Source organism: Pogona vitticeps, chromosome 11 (genome assembly GCF_051106095.1).
Source record: "Pogona vitticeps strain Pit_001003342236 chromosome 11, PviZW2.1, whole genome shotgun sequence".
NCBI lineage: Eukaryota > Metazoa > Chordata > Lepidosauria > Squamata > Agamidae > Pogona > Pogona vitticeps.
This window is the reverse complement of record NC_135793.1, coordinates 11,321,627-11,342,814: the sequence shown is the minus strand read 5'-3', so window position 1 is coordinate 11,342,814 and position 21,188 is coordinate 11,321,627. Positions and strand designations below refer to the sequence as shown.

Below are 21,188 nucleotides of genomic sequence, written 5' to 3'. Positions count from 1 at the left end.
AGCTTTTTGTGTGTGTGTAGTGATCACCAGTCCTTGTGGCTGGGTAGAGTGACCTTTTGCAGGCTGTATTTTTCAGTGCTGGGAGCCAAGCTTTATTCAGTTTTAAACTTTCTTCTTTTTTGTTGAAACCCTGCTGATGTTTGTGGATTTCAATGTGCAGTCTAATGTAATGATTGCTTGTAATGTCCAGTATTTCAGTATTTTGAAATAAAATTTCATGTCCAGCTTGTTTTAGGGCATGTTCAGCTACTGCCGATTTCTCAGGTTGTTTTAGTCTGCAGTGTCTCTCATTGTGGCAATCCCCTCTGAAGCCCCTATTCCCCAGGCCTTCACAAGGTTCTCGCTCTTCTTCCTTCTTCGCTGCCACCAGGTATTCCTGCTTTAATACCACTTAATCAAGGAGACATGTGTGCTTTCAAAACGTAAGTCATTTATTTGATCAGGGAAGTTAACATCTGATTAATATTCAGTTGGTAAATCACAGGTTGCTAATCACTTGTATTTGTATCAGTTCTACTTTGACTTTAAATCTCTAATAACTATCTGTACCATTCAGCGTTCTTACAGAACTCTAACTCACTCTTAGTTCACTCTTAAGTTTCACACTGTCTCTCACTATCAGAATCTCTCCTCATACTCCATACACCAGCCTTTATATCCAGCCCCCTGCCCCCTTGGCTCCACCTTCCGTCCTCTCATTGGCTCCTACTCCACTGTTCAGTTGTGACAGACAGGTGAGGGCAGGGCTGTTTGCTACACTCATGTTCCTTGATTCTGGTGTAGTGATCACCAGTCCACAAGGGCTGGTGACCACTACACACACAAAAATAGCTAACGACACCAATCAAGCACAGTGACAGATAATCTCTCTTCCTTATCACAATAAACCCACGACAAAAACGCACTGATCACCATAATCACCCATCTCCTGAATAGGACAAAAGCTGAACCCACAGCTATAAATACTCAACTCTCCAACTAACTGCACCAGAGCACAGCGTGCTACTCCTGTCCTCTGAAGACGTCGGCCACAGAGACTGGCGAAATGTTAGGAAGAACAACCTTCAGAACATGGCCAAAGATCCCGGCCACGAAAGCCTTCACGAATACGAAGGAAGGACTCTTTGGTATGTATTATTCTCACAGTAAACTCTCCAGCAGGAATTTTCTGGGAAAAGAATCTCTATTAGTAGTAATGACAGCATGGTCTCCCTTCTTCGCTCCCCCTTGTTTATTTTTGTTTTCCGCTGTCAATGCAAGCATTATTTTATCTCCTTCTCACCAGGCTGTGGAGAATACTGCATCAAGCTCTTTCTTCCTCTCAGATTTTCAAAACAGTAAACAAGAAATAGTTCTTAGTTAATGACTAAAGTGTCTCATATTGTTGTGTTATCCCCAGAACCACAACACAGAAGATACAATGTATTTTTCATTTAGAGTAGGAATGAAATATGAAAATAACTAAGCAAACTTTTATATTCAGTTTTATTTACTGTTTGTTTTATGCTTGCGATACAGAGAATAGGAGACACTGAGATTGGTGGTATCATTATATATCCTTTCCATTCGTTCGTGTCACTTCTCAGGTCAGTTTCTTTCCTTACTTTGTCTTCATGTTGCCGATTTTGCCTCTGCATTTAGCATAGTAGGAAACTATGAATACAGTATATCTACTTGTTTTCTTAGCAGAGACCTGATTATTTTATAATTCCGTTATATAGCTACCTATTTGGGATCAATTTACTTTTAAATTTTTGCTGTTTCCATGGTTTTATAAATCCCTCATTTCTAACTGAACACTCGCTTTGGATTTTACTATGCCACAGAATTCGTGATGTGCAGCAAAACTTTTTTCTTCAAAGTTAATTTCATTTGCCCAATATCTTTTGGCCTCATTTATAAGTCTTTAGGGATAAAGGCAGTTGTTAGGCTTCACTAAAGAGTATCTACTGAATGAATGATACTTATTAAGCCAACATTGACTCATTGACCAAAATCCTGTTGCTTAATAGAACCAAAATGGTCTGTTCCACCCAAGTAAACAAAGTGGCCCAGCTATGATTCTTGGCACATATGCATGTACAAGTTTTGCATTTCTGGTTAAACGTCTTTTTGATACACAGCAGAAGTACAGAGATTCAGAGAGGAGAATAGCTTCAGGTTTCTCCGATAGCCCATCCCTTTTCTCATTGACTGCCACTTGTCTCAGTAACTAACTCTGGGATATATTGTAGAAGAAACAATAAAACTGTTTCTGTACTTAACAGCTGTAAGCAACAAACTAAAAACCAAGTGACTTCTAACAGACAAAAGAGAGGGAAATACAACACTCAGCTGCGAGGCGGGACTCTTTTTGAACTCTGAGGTAGGAAGAAGCCATTGGTTGGTGCTGGGTAGACTGAAAGTCAATCAAACCACAGACAGCATACCAGGTTGTAAAACCATGCAATTGTATGTGTGCATATTCCTAAGAATCATGTCAGAGATGGTTTGTTTACCAGGGAGGTAAATGACCAAAAGTTACAATTTGGTTAAGCAGTAAGATTTCAGCCATGGTTTTACTGTTGTTGGCATGAATACAGCAATAAGGAGGGGGGGAGGTTTGCTACAAAGTAACAATGGGTATTTTTCTCCTTTTTTGTAAAATGGTTGAAATCCTGTTGTTTAGCATAGTAACCTGCAACTGGAATAGGTCTACTGAATCAGTGGGGATTTGGTGAGTCAATTCTTCTATATGTTCCATCCATTCAGTGGGTCTACTCTGACTGAGACTTACAGCACTAAGCCATAGGTATGTATGGTTTGCTTATATTTCAAATGGCTCAATTTAAGCTGTTGAGAAATGGTTCAATGTGGCTCAGAATTCGGACTTTGTCTAAAACCAATGTGCATTCCATGCTTTTAAGGAAGAGTGAAATGATCAGGTTCCATTCCTCTTATTTTCTGTTTCCGAGTTTATTTTTTTCCTCTCTATGAAATATCTTTGTGTCGTTGATTTAAAACAGCAACGACGAGCCAGAGGTCTTTGCCCACTTTAAGTTTCCCCCCAAATGCATGCATTTTTGCAAGCAGTTTTTCCTTACATCATGTGGTGTATTTATTCTCATTGGTTGACTTTACTTGAGACACTTTGACAATGAATTTTCAAGTCTACAAGATTTTTAGCCTCCAGGCAAAACCAAGTAAAGAACTTTGTTTTTCCTCTTCAAGGTCTCTATACGTTCTGTAAACAGTCTTCTGCAAAACAGAGAAAGGAAGGCACACAGTGCCAATAAGCACCTGACTGGCTGATTATTTAAGAAGACATAAACAATCATTCTGATTTTTCAGATTGCTAAATGACAATGCAGCATTGGCATTCCCATAATTCTTTTGTGCAAACAGTGTTACTGGCATTAAAGTGACATTTGCATTATGCGACTTTGAGCAATTTTGCTTTATTCATTTAATGAATGTTGCTTGTTCCTACAGTCTTCACCAGAGAGTGCAATAGAATGCTTCATCCTCTCACAGGACAAAGAGAATAATTTTGCATTTCCTCATCCTTCTGCGCAAAAATGAGGCAATCAGGGATTTCTATCCCTAGCTAATTTATGATCAGGATATATATTTTTGGGGGTGCATTTTATGCTAATATACACATGTATGCTCCTTTTTTGAACTAGATTCCTGCATGGGAGGCAACATTTTGGAAAATTGTAAATATCAAATTGCATTTCAAATGTTTTGTATATTTACAAACTAAGTGGGTTTCTCCCACATCCATAGTTCTAAGGAAGGATCTGAAGGAAGTTCATAGTAAGAAGGTGGCACTGAATATATTGCTAACTTCAGTTGTGGAAGAACTATCAAATGAGCCTATTACAATGATATAAAATATTTAAGTCTAATGCAGTCGTTTTGGTTGCTATTACCCTGTTCCATATGCTGGAATGCATTGTTATTTTTATTTTCTAACTTTAGCATTTCCTTTCTGAAATTCTGTCTCTTTCCTAATAGACTGCAGATGAAACTAATTAGTTGCCTCAGTGCATCTATTATTTCCTTTGGCACGCTCCTTTTAAATGTTGGCTCATCTGCTCATATATATTTTTCTTTCCTTTTCATATTGTGCTTTACACAGCAAAGGGCCACATCCTGCAAAAATGGAAAAATGGCAGAGAAATGCCCTGGGTGCTGAAAGCAAGATAGAGGGGTTTACTACAAAGTCACTTTGCAGCCCCAAACTGGGAATCAATTTTTTTAAAAAAAAATATAGAGAGAGCAATTGAAATTTTCTACTCACTTAAATTCTATAATAGATCCTTAGCTGGAACATATGATATGTGCCATTGTCTGCTAATTCACCCATCATTGTATATAAGAGGAAATATACGTGTTTATCTTGTTGTTTGGTTATATCGTTTAATTTGAGGCAACATCATTCCAGCAGACACAAGCAATTCATTTTAAACCTGACATAAACAAAGGTAAAACAGGACCTCTCCAGACTGGGAAATGTTCATGTGAGAAAGAAGAACCAGGGAAATCCCTCCAAATGAGGCAGGGCAGGGCCTGACTTACAGAGGATGGAGGATGCTTCAAAATTGCCTGTCTTTGCCCTTTTCAGTAAAAAACTCTGGAGGCAAATGAATATAAAATCACAGCAGTAGCTTTCCAGGGAGGCCACAGCAGGAGGTGTATTCTTCTCTGGGGAGAACTTTGATTCTGAATGTTAATATATTTAAACTAGTTGTGAACTAAATTGTTTCAGATAATGCCAGTGGTAATGACACATTTTACTTATTAACATTCATGCCTTTTGTTTATAAATACATCAACATGCAAACATCCCAGGCCTTAGGTGGTCTGATCCAATTTGGTTGTCACACAACAACATTTTAACAGGTACTTATCTGCATAATAAATAAACAGCTGCTAATGAACAAAATACATTCCAGTCATGCCAACATACCATGAATGCAAGGGAAGGATGTAATATGTCAGTTTTTTAAATTACTTGTGGCTTAGGTGTTTCTATATCTTTAGGGAAAGTTTTTTTTTTGGGGCATTGCATATTCTGAGAAAAATATATTTAGAAATGTCTTTGTTTTAGATTGAATGCATTATTAAATATTTTTTAAACTGTGTTAATCAGATGACTATCAAAACAAACTGAAACTAAGACATGTAAAATTGACACAGAAGAGCTCCATCCATTTTCAATACCTATTATTTATAGCGATCTGATGTTCTGTCTGTCTCAGTGTCCTGGATGGCTGTGACTACACTGCAAGGGAAATGTGAATTACAGTGGTTCCTCGACTTGCAAACTTAATCCGTATTGGAATTAAGTTCGTACGTTGAAAAGTTCACAAGTCGAGTCAAACTTTCCCATTGGAAGGCATTGAAAACCATTTAATCCATATCTGCTGTTTTCCGCTCGTATGTTGAGGTGCTGTTTGTATGCAGAGGCATTAGTTCCGATAGGAACTAATGCAAAGCCAGTCAATCTGTACTCTACCACTAAGGGGTGGATTTTTATTTTTTTTCTTCTTTTGACCTAAGGTAAACTTAGGTAAAGAAAAGGGCAGGAAAGTTTTATTTTCTCTTTTTTTGGTTCGTAAGTTGAGGCTCCGTTTGCAGGTCGAAGCTACTTTTTGCGAACGGAGCCGTACGTAACTCGAATCGTTTGCAAGTAGGGATGTTCTCAAGTCAAGGTACCACTGTAACTGCAAAGTCACACTGGCACATTCAGTTGTCACAGAAGCAGAAGAGGAAAATAGCCTTTGACTTGCAGTTCCATTTGAAGTACATGTAGATGGTGTATTTCAAAGGAACGGACTTAAGAGGGTTTTCCTTTCTCCCAGTCACTTCTATCTTGCCTGTGAGACTTATATATTAGGGGAGAAGAGAGAGAGAGAGAGAGAGAGAGAGAGAGAGAGAGAGAGAGAGAGAGAGAGAGAGAGAGAGAGAGAGAGAGAGAGAGAGAGAGAGAGAGAGAGAGAGAGAAGACATGGCAGCTTAGGGGAGAAGAGGCTTTGCAGAGAGAGGTGAGTACTGGTGCGCTCTCTCTCTCTCTCTCTCTCTCTCTCTCTCTGTGTATGCATGCTCTCTGCTCACTTTTTTGTCCCCTTCCTCCATTTCACACACAGACACCACTTCTTGCTCTCATTCACTGCCCCCTCACTCCCACTCCCTCTCTGTTCTCCTGGCTAGCACATCTCTTCCTGCTTTCCCCATTTCTTTTCTACAGATAAGCATTCCCACCACAGGAAAAAGCCCTTTTGAATCCTTCTGGCAAGAAAAAAAAATTAGAAGCCTCTAGGTAGGAGAGGAAGAAAAAGCAGGTTGCTTTTTGACTGAACCTTTGTGTCAGGTGGGCAGAAAAAATTACTTCAAATTCACCCGTTTTATAAATTGAGCAAATCCCAAGGTATCTGATGGCACTAAAGCCATCAAAATTCCATTTCTAGAAGCTACTTACAGGGTCATCTCCCATCTGAACTCCAGTTTTGCTGTTTTTTAAAAAAGCAATTACTATGATTAAGATGGCATACATTAAGTTTTGCATACCCATTTGAATTGGAATGCTCTAAGCAAAACTTCCTGCTTATCTGTCCAGTTCTTTGCTACTTGCTGTGTTGATATTAAGACACTCAAGGGCAAAGTACATTTATCACCTACAATGTGAGAGCACTACTTAGAATCTCAACATTTCCCCTCACCTCCATTATTCCCCTTGCTGATCTCTCTCCCTCTTTATTTTCTTGAAGTTTTTACTCCTCATAAGAGAACAAGATGGAGGAAACGCAGGAAAGATTTACGCACAGCTTTCCAATCAAACTTTCAGCTGAATTCTACTGTAGCCATCTTTTATTGCTCTAGTAGTAAGAACTGGAGATGGGGGTATTCATATACAAATATCCCCACACACCTGGAGTTAATGAGGGGCCAACCCCTGGGGCGGGACCATCCATTCACACATCTGCTGCCGCCACTGGCCCCACTTATCCTTCCAATTGCTCTCAAGTGCCATTCTTATCCTGATCAGCTAGCCACTCCTGGCAGAGGGAGGTAGGACAAGTCTCCCTGCAAAGTTGCCGTGTGGCTAGCCAAGCAGCACTCCGAAGCGATTGGAAGGAAGATAGGGACCATTGTCAGTAGATGTGTGAGTGGACAGGCTGGACCCTCATTAACTCCAGCTGCGGATGGGTATTTGTATTCATATACTTTTTTCTAAATCTTGCCTGTATTTCAGACTGTCCTTGCCAAGTCTCCTCTGACTCATCGTGTCCCTTCTCCTGATTTCTTGATGGCAATCTCCATTTGGATTGATGATTGGTCCAACTCTTTCACTATTTCAGTTTCTTCATGGTCAACATTAAACAATTAAGGGAATATACAGGCATCCTGGTCAGAATCCTTTGCCTACAGAGAACCATTCTGTCTCACCATATGCCATCCTAAGAATGGCTTCTTGTCTACACTACAGGTTACACATCAGGACAATCAGTTCCTTTTAGAACAACCCATAGTTTCTCACAATCCACACCGTTAAAGGCTTTGCTGTAGTCTATAAAGCCTAGGCTGATCTTATTCTGAAATTCTTGGATGTGCTCTGTTAGCAAGGGGGTATTTGTCATACAAACGTGAGTGCTTCTCCTTTTTCTGAATCCAGCTGAAGCATCAGGCATATCTTGCTCCCTGTAAGGTTGCAACGCTTTGAGTATCACTTTGCTTATATGGGAAATTAGAGTAATGGTCCTATAGTCCTTCACTCCTTGGCACCTTGTTTTTTTTGGGGGGGGGGGCTGGAATATATATTGAATGTTGTCAGTCTGTGGGCCATTGTTTTGGTTTCCATATTTGTTGGCATCATCTTCTTGGGATTTTGACAAATTGCATCCTTATAGCTTGAAATAGTTCTAGTGGTTTCCCATCAACCACTGGAAATTTATTTATTCCCAGTGCTTTCAGAGCAGCTTTTATTTAATTTTCTGGAAGTGCAGGTTTTTCATTACAGGATTCCTTTTCCAAGGAGTCTGTCATCCTTTTATCTCCTATTCTCGCCTGGTCAGATAGTTCCCTGTTGTTCATTCAACTTTCCTAACCTAGGTTTAAAATTCCCTTTGATTTCTTGGATCTTTATTGTTCCCTTTCTCTGCATGGGTTATTCTAATTGTTTTCTTTGTCTCTATGTGACACTCATAGAAAAACTGCATTTGGGGTCAAAAAACTGCATTTTTTAACACATTTGACTTTTGCTTCTTGCCTGTCCTTTACAATTTTAAGTGTTTCTTCTGTCATCCATCAAGGTTTTTCTTTTCTTATTATTGCAGGAATTGTCTTTTTTCATTCTTCCCTCATATTATCTCTGTTTTCAATCCACAGTTCTTCTGGTTCATGGTTAATTGAATTTAATGATGAAAATCTGTTTTTATACGGCTTTCAAATTAATCAGAAATGTTATTTAAATTATGTTATAGAACTATGATTCTTTTAGTGTTCTTTCTCAGCTTTCCTTTAATTTTTGATGTTAACATTTCACCAATCAGCTCTTGGTCTTGTTTGGCAGATGGATACAGCTTCTCCATCTCTTGCTTCCAATTACGTAGTCTATTCTATTTCTATATTGGCCATCTGGTGATGTCCGCATGTACAGTCGTCTGTTCCGTTGCCAGGCAGTACAGGAAAAAAATATCTTTAAACTTGCTACATGATGTGTTTTTGTTAGGTTTTGTGACATTCCTTTTCAGAATCTAAATCATGAAAATAGTTGAAACATTATTGGGTTTCTTATCTCATCTTCATCCCCATCTTCATCCTAACTGTTTCAATTTCACTTTATCTGTAATCAGTCACCATAGTAGAACACTGAAAGTTTCGCAAATACACTGAAAGTTTCATTTTAAAAAAGGAGCCTGGATCTAACTCTACAACAGGAAATCTTCACCTTGTTTTCAATGAATATTGGAAATGGGAAGCAGTGGCAAGCCAGATTATAGTAGATTTTAAAATGGCATAGTATATGCTAAATTCCATTTGCGTATAGTCCTAATTGTAGGATGCTCAGATTGAATAAAAGGCCTAAGAGCAGACAAATCTGTGCACCTGGACTTCAGCTTTTGTCATCTTTGGTCTAAAAAAATGTGGATGACAGAGATCCTGAAGAATGTTAAATGAAACAGTGCTTTAAATCTTCCTGAACTGTTTTCTGTGTAGAATTAGTTCTGATTCTCCAGAAATTGTCCTCTAGGGAAAAACTACTTCTCTCCTTGTAAGGATAACCAACACAGATAGATTCAATAATTATGCATATATGGATTCCCATAGAAAAAAGAAAAATCCCAAAGCATTTACTTTTATTTACATGAAACCCCTTTTAAAGGACTCTAGGGGAAAACTCCCCAAAATGATGTTTTTCAGGAATTGGTTCTGCTACAGTACTTCAGAATTAAAGCAAGGATGAAAAACTTTGGTGTGTTTCCTTTTTGTCTTTAATTTTTTACATACAAAAATTCTGATTGTTAGACCACCATATCATTGGATGAAAAGCATCTATTGTCACTGACAGCAACTATTTTGAATCTGGAGACAAGGCAACTGAATATGGGACTTTTTACATTCAAAATGTGTGCTGTGCCACCCAACTATACTGCCAGCTGGACTAGAGTATCTTGGGCTAACAAACAGTACAAGTGGAATGTGAGAATCTCCCACTTTTTGTTTCATTTGCAGAATTCATGTTGCTTAGTGTGGTTAATGAATCAAGTTGGGATTTAATGAATCAACCCCTTTGCTCTTTTGATTTTTATAGACCTGCTCTAGTGTGTGTGGCTGGCTGGATAACTCAGTGGATTTGGCATCTGGCTGCAGAGCATGAAGTTAAGATTCCCCACTCTGCATCCGGGGAGAAGAGCCAGCCTGTGTGGCCTTGGGCAAGCTGCACAGTCCCAGGACCGCCAAAAGAATTAGGGAATGGCATAACAATTTTGTGTATTCTCCATCTAGAAAACCATGGAAAGGGTACTGTAAGTCAGAATTGACTTGATGGCATAAAATTAAAATTACTGTAGTGCGGGGGGGGTGGGCAATTAATTTCTATAGGGGGCCACATGAAAAATCTGAACTGCGTTCGGGGCCCAAACCAACTTTACTTAAAAATAAAAGATAAGCAACTGATTAACTTTAGACAAAAAGCTATTGTAGCGAACAGCCTGGCCCTCACCTGTCCGTCACAGTGGAGAAGGAGCCTATGAGTGGACGGAAGGCGGAGCCAAGGGGGAAGGGAGCTGGATATAAAAGCTGGTGTATGGAGCATGAAGGGAGATTCTGGTAGTGAGAGACAGTGTGAAACTTAAGAGTGAACTAAGAGTGAGTTAGGAATCTGTAAGGACGATGAATGGAATAGAGAGTTAAAAGAGGTTTAGAGTTATAGTGTCATGAGTGCATCCAAAGACCTGGACCCAGAAGGGTTAACTAAGGCTGAAGAGAATGCTGAGAGATTGGAAACACCTGAACCGCCTCCAGATTCTCCTTCCATTGCAGACAAGCTTCGGGCCAGGCTTCGGGAAAGACTTAGGACAAGAAGATCAGAGGATCGCTCAAAGGCTGTCCACAGAAACCTATGATCATCTAGTCCTGAGTATTAACAGGATAGAAAGCTTTCCAGCAGCTCAATGAGCTGTTTTACTATAAAACAGCTCCCAGTAAAGCCAGAAATTCTGTGGAAGCAGAGTCAAACCCTTGGCTTGCATCCATGCTTCTTGTACCGTTTTCCTGATTCTGAACTCTGGACTCTGCCCCTGGACTACGCTGGAATTGGACTTTGGACTCTGACCCTGGACTATGCTGTGTATCGGACTCTAGACTTTGACACTAGACTTCATTCTGTGAGTTGATTTATGGACATTGGCTTTGCATTCTTGGTATCCTTGACCCTGGAACTGGTTTATCGGACTTCGGCTGTTGTAACCCCCGGGAACGTGACATATAACTGTTTTGATTCAAATACTAGTGATTAGCAACCTGTGATTTACTTATTGAATATTAACCATATAATAACTTCCCAGATCCAATAAATGACTTGAGTGTTAAAAGTACACATGTCTCCATGATTCAATGGTATTAAAGCAGCAATACCTGGTGGTAGCGAAGAAAGAAGAGCGAGAACCTCGTGAAGGCTTCAGAGGAGATCGCCACAGCTTTAAATGGTTTTGATGTTCAACTTGTTCAGTGAGAGAAATCCAGTCTGTCTTGGGCTTGAACAAGTGCTTGAACACCAGACTGGAGCGACTACCGGCGGGCTGGACAGGAGTGGCTCGCAGGCCATATGTGGCCCTTGGGCCGCACTTTGCCTAGGTCTGCTCTAGTGTGACCTCCTGTGATAAGCAACAATGGATTTCAACCATTGTGTTTCTTTGAATCCCACTTGTTCCTTATCTCATCCATTTGAGTCGCTTCATGTCAGATTGCAAGACTTTCTACAGTGGAGATTGCATGGAACTATATGAAATTTTAAAATGCTTCTTTTCCAGATGAAGAACTATAGAATAATGGGATTGGAAGGAGCCTATAAGGCCACTGAGTCTAATCTTCTGCTTAATGCAGAAATCAAAATCAAAGTACATCTGACAGATGTTTGTTAAATTTTGTCTTGAATGCCCCCACCATTGGAGTGCTCATCACTTCTTGAGGTAATTGGTTCCACTGTCATACTGCTCAAACAGGACGTTATTCCTGATACTCACCCGATATCTGGCTTCCTGTAATCTGAGTGCATTATTGTGTGTCTTGCACTCTGGGATGATGGAGAGCAGATCCTGTCCCTCCTCTCTCCTCAGTCTTCTTTTCTCAAGGCTAAACTTGTCCTGTTCTTTCAGTCTTTCTTCATAGGGCTTTCCTCTGAACTTGCTTCAATTTATTGGCATCCTTCTTAAAGTGCGGTGTCTAGAACATGGCACAATACTCCAGATGAGGCCTGACCACTGCTGAATAGAGAGGCACCAGTGCCTCACAAGATTTGGAGACTTTACCTCTGTTAATGTATCTTAAAATATGTACTTGTCCTTTTTGCAGCCACATCACACTGTTGGCTCATATTCAGCTTTTGATCTACAGTGGTGCCTCAATTTACGAACGTCCCTGCTTATGACCATTTTGAGTTATGACCAGCTCCAGCCATAAAATTTTGCTTCTACTTGTGACTGGAGCTTCCACTTACAAACAGAAAAAGGCAGGGGGGAAAAGGGGGGAAATTCAAATTGCTAATTGTAGGTGGCGACGAGGCAGCTTCTTTGTGGCTCTTTCGCCCCAGCAGTTGGAGAGTGTGCATCATCGTTGGAGGCTTGGGACTGCCTCCTTCTGCTTCTGAGTGTGTGTGTGTTTGCAGGGAGGCTTTGGGCTGCCTGGTAAGGTAACGTGCTGTTTTCTGCTTTTTAAAAACTGTTCTGGGTGTTTTTGCAGCATGGTTTTGAGCTGGGGGGGTTATGTTTCTGTGCTGTGATGGGTCTTGGGGGGGTTTATTTATTTATTGGTTTCCCCCCATTTCTTTTTTTAAAACTTTTTAATTAATTTTCCAATCTATCTACATTGTTTGTGCTTGTCAAACATCGTGTTACATACTTGCTTGCAATTATTTGTTTATTACATTTCAGTGTCTTCCCGATTATCTCCCCAAATTCCAACCATCTTTCAAACCATTCATATACAGATTTTAGTATATAATATAACTACTATCATAATATTACTCTCATATTATATAAAGTTCTCAGGATCTTCTAATAACATTCTTAATGAAAGTGGTTCCAAATCCATGACCCAGCTTTATATCTAGCTTAGTTTGCCTAAAATAAAAAATCACCATATTACATCTTTACCCTGATTCGGGCTCCCTTATTTCAATTTAGTTCTCCTTTTAATATATAGAATATACCCTTTTACAGATCCAGATGATAAATATAAACATGTTTCCAATATTAAGGGGCCCTTCCTTGTTTTCCCTTTTTTCTAGGTAATTCCCTCTCCGATTCCTCTTTTTTCATTCCCTGCTATATCTCTAAACATTCTGTCAACTTTCATGTCCTCTGAAACCATTTTGTAGTTCTGATTTATATCCACTGACTCCTTTTGTACTTGGTCTATCTTCAATGAGTCTTCCAGGCTTTTTTTGGTTAATTTTGCTGGTTTTTTCCCTTTGTCTTCCCCTGGTACTCTCCTCTGGTCCAAGACTGATGTTTCTCTTAGGTTAACTTTCTCAAGCTGCTGCTTGGTTTGGCATACCTCATCTGTGATACTCTCATTTCCTTCCTTGTTGTTTCCTGTTGCTTATGGACTATAGTCCTTCTGATGTTGATTAGATAATTTTGCCTCTTAATAATGTGATCTCACGGTCGTTAATATTTTTTGAAGCATAGATTTTATTTCATTCCAAAATTGTCCTTGTTGTGCCATTCTGTTTCTGCTGCCTAGATGCTTATAAACAGATATTCCAAATTTCCAGAGTCATTTCAAGAGTTCTGCTTTAGCTATGTAAAGTTGAACCAAATTCGACCCAAGGAACAGTTTTTGAAAAGTCCACTTTAGGGTTAATTCCAGCCAGAAGCTCACAAGGAAATAAACAGTTTTTCAGACTTAAGCAACAACAGTATATTCAAGGTCACATCTTCTGGGAATCATTCCAAATGCTCTGGATAGTCAAAACAATGTCCACACTTAATTTGCAGGAAGGTCTCTTAAGCTTTAGCTATGTAAAGTTGAACCAAATTCGACCCAAGGAACAGTTTTTGAAAAGTCCACTTTAGGGTTAATTCCATCCAGAAGCTCACAAGGAAATAAACAGTTTTTCAGACTTAAGCAACAACAGTATATTCAAGGTCACATCTTCTGGGAATCATTCCAAATGCTCTGGATAGTCAAAACAATGTCCACACTTAATTTGCAGGAAGGTCTCTTAAGCTTATAACGCCAGGTTGTAAATATTCTTAAAGTATAGTTTAAAAAGTTACTTTCTTCAGCTATCCCTCTCACCAGATTTTCTGCCGCTTTAAAAAGTTACTGAGATAAGATAGCAATTCTTTTTTTCTATATGTAGGGGTACGTAGGCAATTAGTTGTAAAAAGATTCTCACCCGATGGAAAAACAGCGATGCCAGGTGCTGTTCCTTGCTTCTCTCAGCCGGCTGCCAGCGACTTGGAAGCTCGCCAAAGCTGCTTATTTCTGCCTGTTGGCTGATTAGGGAGTTTCCTGGATCGAACCGGGGTGGCCGCCCCCCCGTGATCAACAGGCTTTCTCCCCCAGTTCACCACCCCTCCAGGGTGGTTCTGACACCCTACATTGTCCCAAAATGGGTCAGAATTCAGCCCAGGGGACAGAGCTCTGCCCTCCTGCTGCTGTCTCGTTGCGACATCAAGCCGGAAGTTCGGTTTCCCCCCACTTCTGATGGGTCTTGGGGTTTTTTTGTTGTTGTTGCTTTTTGGAGTGTTTTCCCCCATATCAGATGGGTCTTGGGGTTTTTTTTTTGCTTCCTCCCCCCCATTTCCAATGCATCTTGGGGGGTTTGGTTGCTTTTTGGGTTTCCCCCCATTTCCGATGGGTCCTGCATGCTTCCCTTGCTTTTTCCTTTGTTTTCTTCGCATTTCTGACCTTGTCCCTTTGTTCTCTGTGCATTTCCTATCTGCTCTGTTTGTTTTCTGTGCATTTCCAATGGGTCTTGCACACTTCATTGTTTTTCTCTCCCCCCCCTTTAACCGGAAGGAATTAATCAATGTTTCCAAAGAGTCTTGCAGTGATTTTTTGTTATTTTTTTTTCTTGAGTGGGAACAGATTAATTGCATTCCTATGGGAAATGGTGCTTTGACTTATGACCATTTCGAGTTACGTCCATCTTCTGGAATGGATTATGGTCATAACTGAAGCACTACCTTACTACAATTCCAAGATCTTTCTCTCTGGTACTATTACTGAGCCAAGTATCCCCCATCTTATAACTGCATTTGAGTTGTTCTCTAGGTGTAGAACTTTGCACTTATCCCTGTTAAATTTTATTCTGCTGCTTTCAGCCCAGTGCTCAAGACTACTAAGATCTTTTTGAATTTTGGTTTTGCCTTTCACCCAGTTTTGCATCATCAGCAATATTGATAAGGGTTCCCTGCACTCCCTAATGCAAGAAATTAATAAAAATATTGAAGAGCACCAGGCCCAGGACTTAGCCTTATGGTACCCCACTTGTTCTCTCTTCCTAGTTTGAAGAGGAGCATTGATAAGAAGTCTCTGAATATAACTTTGTAACCAACTATGTCTCCACCTGATCATTCTTCTATCCAGACCTCACCTAGTTAGCTTGCTGGTTAGAATATCATGGGGCACATCATCTGCTCATTTGTGAAAGTATTTTACCTGCCTCACACACTTTCCCTCAACGATTAAAGTAAGCAAGTGCAAAGTATAGTCAATATTTTGTTTTTGCAACTGCAACTCCCACTGCTCCTCACTATTGTTTGTGCCAGCTGAGGCTGAAGCCAGTTGCTGTCCAGTGACATCTGGAGGCCTGTGCTTGTCCTCAATAACATTTTAAATATTTTTTCCCTTTGAAATTCCATGTTAGGTTAGTCAATGTGTGTATTCTTCTTGCAAGAGGTATTGAAAAGTGCAAGAAGGCTACTTACCTCTGTCCTCTTGAAGTGAACAAGAGACTTCCCCACCCCTAACTGCATAAAAGAGGTTCATAGATTCATGAGGTCCTTTTGAGGTCGGCCATCTTGGAACCTAGACTGGAAGAGTCAGAGGCTTCCCTATAACCCTCCCTAAGTGAAGAATAAGAGACTACCATTAGGCTGTCACTTATCTGTGAAACCCAATACTCTTGCATCTTATTCTCCTTCTAATATTTGACAAGAAGAGAGGGTGACTCACTTTAATTGATGATTCAAACTTTACATATATAATGGTGCACTGAGTTGGTAATGAAGAGATCCATGAGTAATTGAAGTCTGCGGTAACGAGCATACCTCACAGGATGCCTTCGAATATATGAGACCATTCATTGGAACATGTCACTAGTAATTTTTTTAGCCCTCAGGGGCCACTCAATATGCTCAGGCCTACATGTCATACTAAAGATCATTTAATACAAACGAGTTCTCTTTTCACACACTTTAAATCCCATTTCTTGAACACACACATAGCTCCTCGGTTCTTTTAAGTTGCTAAATTACTGTTCTCCTTCCAGGAAATGTAGGAGATTGTGGGAGGGGATACCATATGCTCTTTTTCAAGCCAAATATTATCCCCTTATACATCTCATCACAGTTCAAAGTTTGAACCTACAAAAGGGATAGTGTGTAGGATCTTGAAAAGCATCCTGTAAGGTCCAGAGTAAACCCTGAACAGATTCACCACTATGTGAAATTGCAGTCACTAGCTTCCAGCAGTTCAAAGCCCATGCCTAAATCCAAGGTAATGCCAGTGAGGATAAAAATCTACCCACTATAATTTCACCAGATTACAGTACTGTATTTGCATAAGAAATTTTGTGAGGTGCAGCTCGAATGCCTGTACAACCTCTTGCACAACCTTGCAACAAAACTGTTATTGGATGTCATGCTTGTACTAGCTGTGAGAAATCTGAACTTCATGGCATAGTGGAGCATGTACTAAAACAGTGGCATTTTTGGATACCTGCTCAAATCCCACAATTCCCATCTTAACAAGATGTTGATGGCAGGAAACCTGAGGTTACAGCATAACAGATATCCAATAGTCTTTCGAATGGCCTAGTACTGTTCTCAACGGCTTAAACATCTCAGAAAACAATAGTACTGTGGCATATTTAAGACTAAGAGATTGAGTTCAGCATGAGCTTTTATGATTTACAGTCTCCTTCCCTCAGAGACATGGAGTACAATATTTGGACTATAGATTTATGAACTCCAATGCTTGTGGTTGTGGGGGCTGAGTGAAATGGGATATAGACCACAGAAAGTGAACTTTCAAAGTGGCAGCAGCATTATTAAGACAAGTAATGCAGTAGCGGCGTGCTGATTACATAAATAGCCTGAAAATTGGTAGAATAATTCCCTAACAGAAATAATCTGTTGGCTGATAATCAATGGTTAGGCTGTTGTATCTGGCGTGATGCAGCAATGACTTTTGGAATTCTAGAAAATATCAAAAATAAATCCATGTTTTGAACTTTTCAAAAATACAAACATTAAATCCATATTTTTTTCAGCAATATAGATTTATATGTAGGCCAAAATATTTAATTTGAAAATTCCTATTTACATGTTTATTGAAGTATATACGTTGAAATTTCTGTGAGAAAACAAATAAATTGCTGGTTTTTATTGAAATGAAACAGAAAAGAGCATGCAAGTGACACATAGACAGGGAATAAACAACTTTGTGCATTGCTAGTTACTAACATGTGCAAAAATGTATTGAACTCTGCAGCAAATGGTGCATTCTCTACTGGAATTCAGAAGAGAAAAAAACATCTGTAGCAAATATCTGGGTGTGGAGCCAGAGGTTGGGAATTTGATTTCCCACTGTGGGGAAATAATATTGTCCCACAACATCTGAAGAAGGGAATGGTAAAACAGTATCCTGGGAGAGAATGCACAATTTCTTGCTAAATATAAAGGTCTGTCTTGCAATTTGAGCAAAACATTTGTGCCATCTCACGCTGGGGAGAAATGTTAACGTGTTTTCTTATTTACCATGCATGGACAAAATATGTTTGGATTTACATTTGTGTGTTTCTTCATTTATGTAGGCAAGGATCAGAAATCACAACTGTCTTCTACTCACTCTTTCCTGGGGCTTTCTGTAGATTTTTATTTTTGCATTTACAAGATCATGTGTGTGTAGGAATGCATGTGCATGTATGTGCACACACAATTGCCTCTTTCAGATTAGCAAGTTCTATAAGAACTTGAAGCACTACATGGGCTTTTTGCATCTGACTTAACAGTCATTTAGTATTCCGGGATTTCTCTATGAATGTGTGCATCACTTCTCAAAGAAAAATGCCACTAGAATTACTGTTTGGAAATCACAGAGACCTTGAAGGAGGAAGGAGCATTCTTCATCTTGCTCATAGCTGGAAATGAAGACTCTTCTAGGGCATTAAAATTCCTTGTTGAGGTGTCTCATCAAATTGAGGTAGTAAAAATCAACAAAAACAAGGGATTTAGTTAAATACCCTTTCCAGCTATAAAAGAGGCACATAGTCTTTGCTGTAACATACATCTAGAACTTCTAGGGGCCACTGAAGAGGAACTGCTGAGCGCTCACACACTCTCATCTTGTTTGATGTGAAGATTAAGCATTAATTGTCTGGCTACATTTAATGTGCTTCATTTGCTTTTTTAAAAAACCTGGAGAACTGGGAGATGAAACTCAGGGTGGAGACCACAGTTATATGAGAAACAAAATCTAACCTTTCCCCCATCATGACATAGTCCAGTGGCAGCGTATTTCACAAAGAAATAGCATTGAATTTTTATGATGCAGAGAGAAAATATTGTGCTCATCCCCTTAACGTACTATGGTTTCTTTCTGGCTGTTTCCATCCAGCTATTATTTTGGAAAGAACAACATGTTACAAGGAATCCTACTTAACAATGTATAGTCTAGTTTGACCCTGATATTCTTGGCTTAGTAATAAGCATACAGGAGAAGAAGGTGGTGGCATACTTTATTTTTGATTTACTAGGAATTTACAACTACAGCCTTCGGTGAAGCATAGATATTTCATATGGAAAAGGATTTAAGCCTAGAAAACATGGCAAATGTATAATTTATTGTAGCGAATGGGAAATAGGGTGCAGTCAAGGAATCCCACATTGCAAATGTTATGTACATGTCTGCTGAAGTCTTCATTTAAAGAATTAAAGACAGATATACGGACAGGGTTTTTTTCTAATGTACTGGTCTCCTTGGAAGGCTTACTTAGATCTCCTAAAAAGTTCAGGATAGTTATTTCAAATTTTGTTGATTCCTTGACCTAGCCATCTCGTAAAGTGCCAGGAAAGTGTGATTTTGATAAAGCGAAGAGGAGATGCCGGGAAGAGAAGGGAAAAAAAAACCTTTGCTGCTGCAATAGGTGGATAGCTCTGCAGAATTTCTGGTTTTCTGTTGGGGTTGGTGTTGGAATGCATCAGCCTACGTCAAAGTAAAAGATCATACCTTTTGCTCTAGAGCACATTCCTTCTTTGATCCAGGCAAAAAGCAAAACTATTTCGTTATGCTCCTGAGGTTTAGGTGATAGTTACTTTTCACACTTTGTCAGCAATGTGGCAAATGAGAAAACACGTTGGAAGTGTGTAACTTACCCCCCGATGTTTCATATTCATTTTAAACAGAAAAGCAGCCAAGGATGCCTGTGAGTTTCAGTGTGACAATATCTCTCAAGAAAGAATTCTTGATCTCTTTCCTTTCTTGAGACTTCTCTGGCCAAAAGTCCTGTCCTGCGTATGTGTTTCTGATTTGTCCTAATTTTGACCAGGAGTTCTATGGAACCCTTCATAGAACGCCATATGGGGAGATATGGTTGTATTGTATTCTTTTTAGACAAGTTGCTAGCTGGGCTTGCGAATTAGATGTTTCCCTAGATATATGGTCCTTATCACTTATTATGAAGTATGGAATGTTTAATGTGTCTTCCATCACTTAGTGGACAGGTGTGGAATCTGCTTTGCTCAGGAAGATCCTCGTACCAGGGTCTTCTTAATCCCCCTTGCTCTACTCCCTCAGCAGTTCTGTCAACTTAGTTCAAAACGTTCACAGTTCAAAAGTTGAATTTCTCACAATGAGGGCTTCTAGCTAGAAATACAAAGTTCCATAGTTCCTCTGGTTCTATTGGTCTCCATCTTTGTGTCCTAACTCTCTCTCTGGTTCTTCACCTGATCCAGGCCAAATATGCATACACGTTACATCTCCATCAGGCCTCCTGTTAAGTCAGACGCATGTGTAAAAAAGGAAACTGGCTGCCCTTTGCAAAGATGGCGGCTGCGGCTTCATTTAGGGTAGGGAAGCTGCAGCTGCCATCTTTGCAAAGGAATCCAGGCTGCCCTTTGCAGGACTGGATGAATCCCAAGCCAGACTTAAGATTGCTAGGACAAATATCAACAACCTCAGATATTTGTATTGAACTTTAATTGTTGTGAGCCGCCTAGAGACCTCTGGGTAGATTGGGCAGCATAGAAATTAAATCAATAAATCAATAAATCAATAAATCAATAAATAAATATGCAGATGATACCACTCTGATGGCAAAAAGTGAAGAGGAATTAAAGAACCTCTTAACGAGAGTGAAAGAGAAGAGCACCAAAAATGGCCTGAAGCTCAACATCAAAAAAACTAAGATCATGGCCACTGGTCCCATCACCTCCTGGCAAACAGAAGGGGAAGATATGGAGGCAGTGACAGATTTTACTTTCTTGGGCTTCATGAGCACTGCAGATGGTGACAGCAGCCATAAAATTAAAAGACATCTGCTTCTGGGGAGGAAAGTGATGACAAACCTAGACGGCATCTTTAAAAGCACAGACCTCACCTTCCCAACAAAGATCCATATTGTCAAAGCTATGGTTTTTCCTGTAGTGATGTACAGAAGTGGGAGCTGGACCATAAAGAAGGCTGACCGCCAAAGAATTGATGCTTTTGAATTGTGGTGCTGGAGGAGACTCTTGAGAGTCCCCTGGACTGCAAGGAGAACAAATCTATCCATTCTAAAGGAAATCAACCCTGAGTGCTCAATGGAAGGACAGATCCTGAAGCTGAGGCTCCAATACTTTGGCCATCTCATGAGAAGAGAAGACTCCCTGGAAAAGACCTTGATGTTGGGAAAGTGTGAGGGCAAGAGGAAAAGGGGACGACAGAGGACAAGATGGTTGGACAGTGTCATTGAAGCTACCAAAATGAATTTGATGTAACTCCATGAGGCAGTGGAAGACAGGAGGGCCTGGAGTGCTCTGGTCCATGGGGTCACAAAGAGTCGGACATGACTTAACAACTAAACAACAAAACAAACTTGGATGTCCAATATGCAATCTTCACCAAAGTTGGCAGGCATGTTGGGGAAAGACATAGGAAGCTCCTTTGTGATTCCAGATTTTCTAAGTACCTGGGGAAGCTTTCCTGAGGGTGTCCTCTTTATGACCTTTAAATCATGGGTCCATGATCCAATATTCACCAGTCTTTCA

At 39.9% G+C, this 21,188-nt stretch overlaps 1 long non-coding RNA gene across 1 annotated transcript; it reads right to left on the bottom strand.

Moving 5' to 3' along the window:
* Nucleotides 1-264: 264 nt before the first annotated feature.
* LOC140702244 (uncharacterized) lies at nucleotides 265-20,428 on the bottom strand. The gene is made up of 2 exons (XR_012081336.2): nucleotides 15,648-20,428; nucleotides 265-3,237 (listed from the first exon to the last, which is right to left on the bottom strand). It is a non-coding gene; the product is annotated as an uncharacterized LOC140702244 (long non-coding RNA).
* Nucleotides 20,429-21,188: the final 760 nt, after the last annotated feature.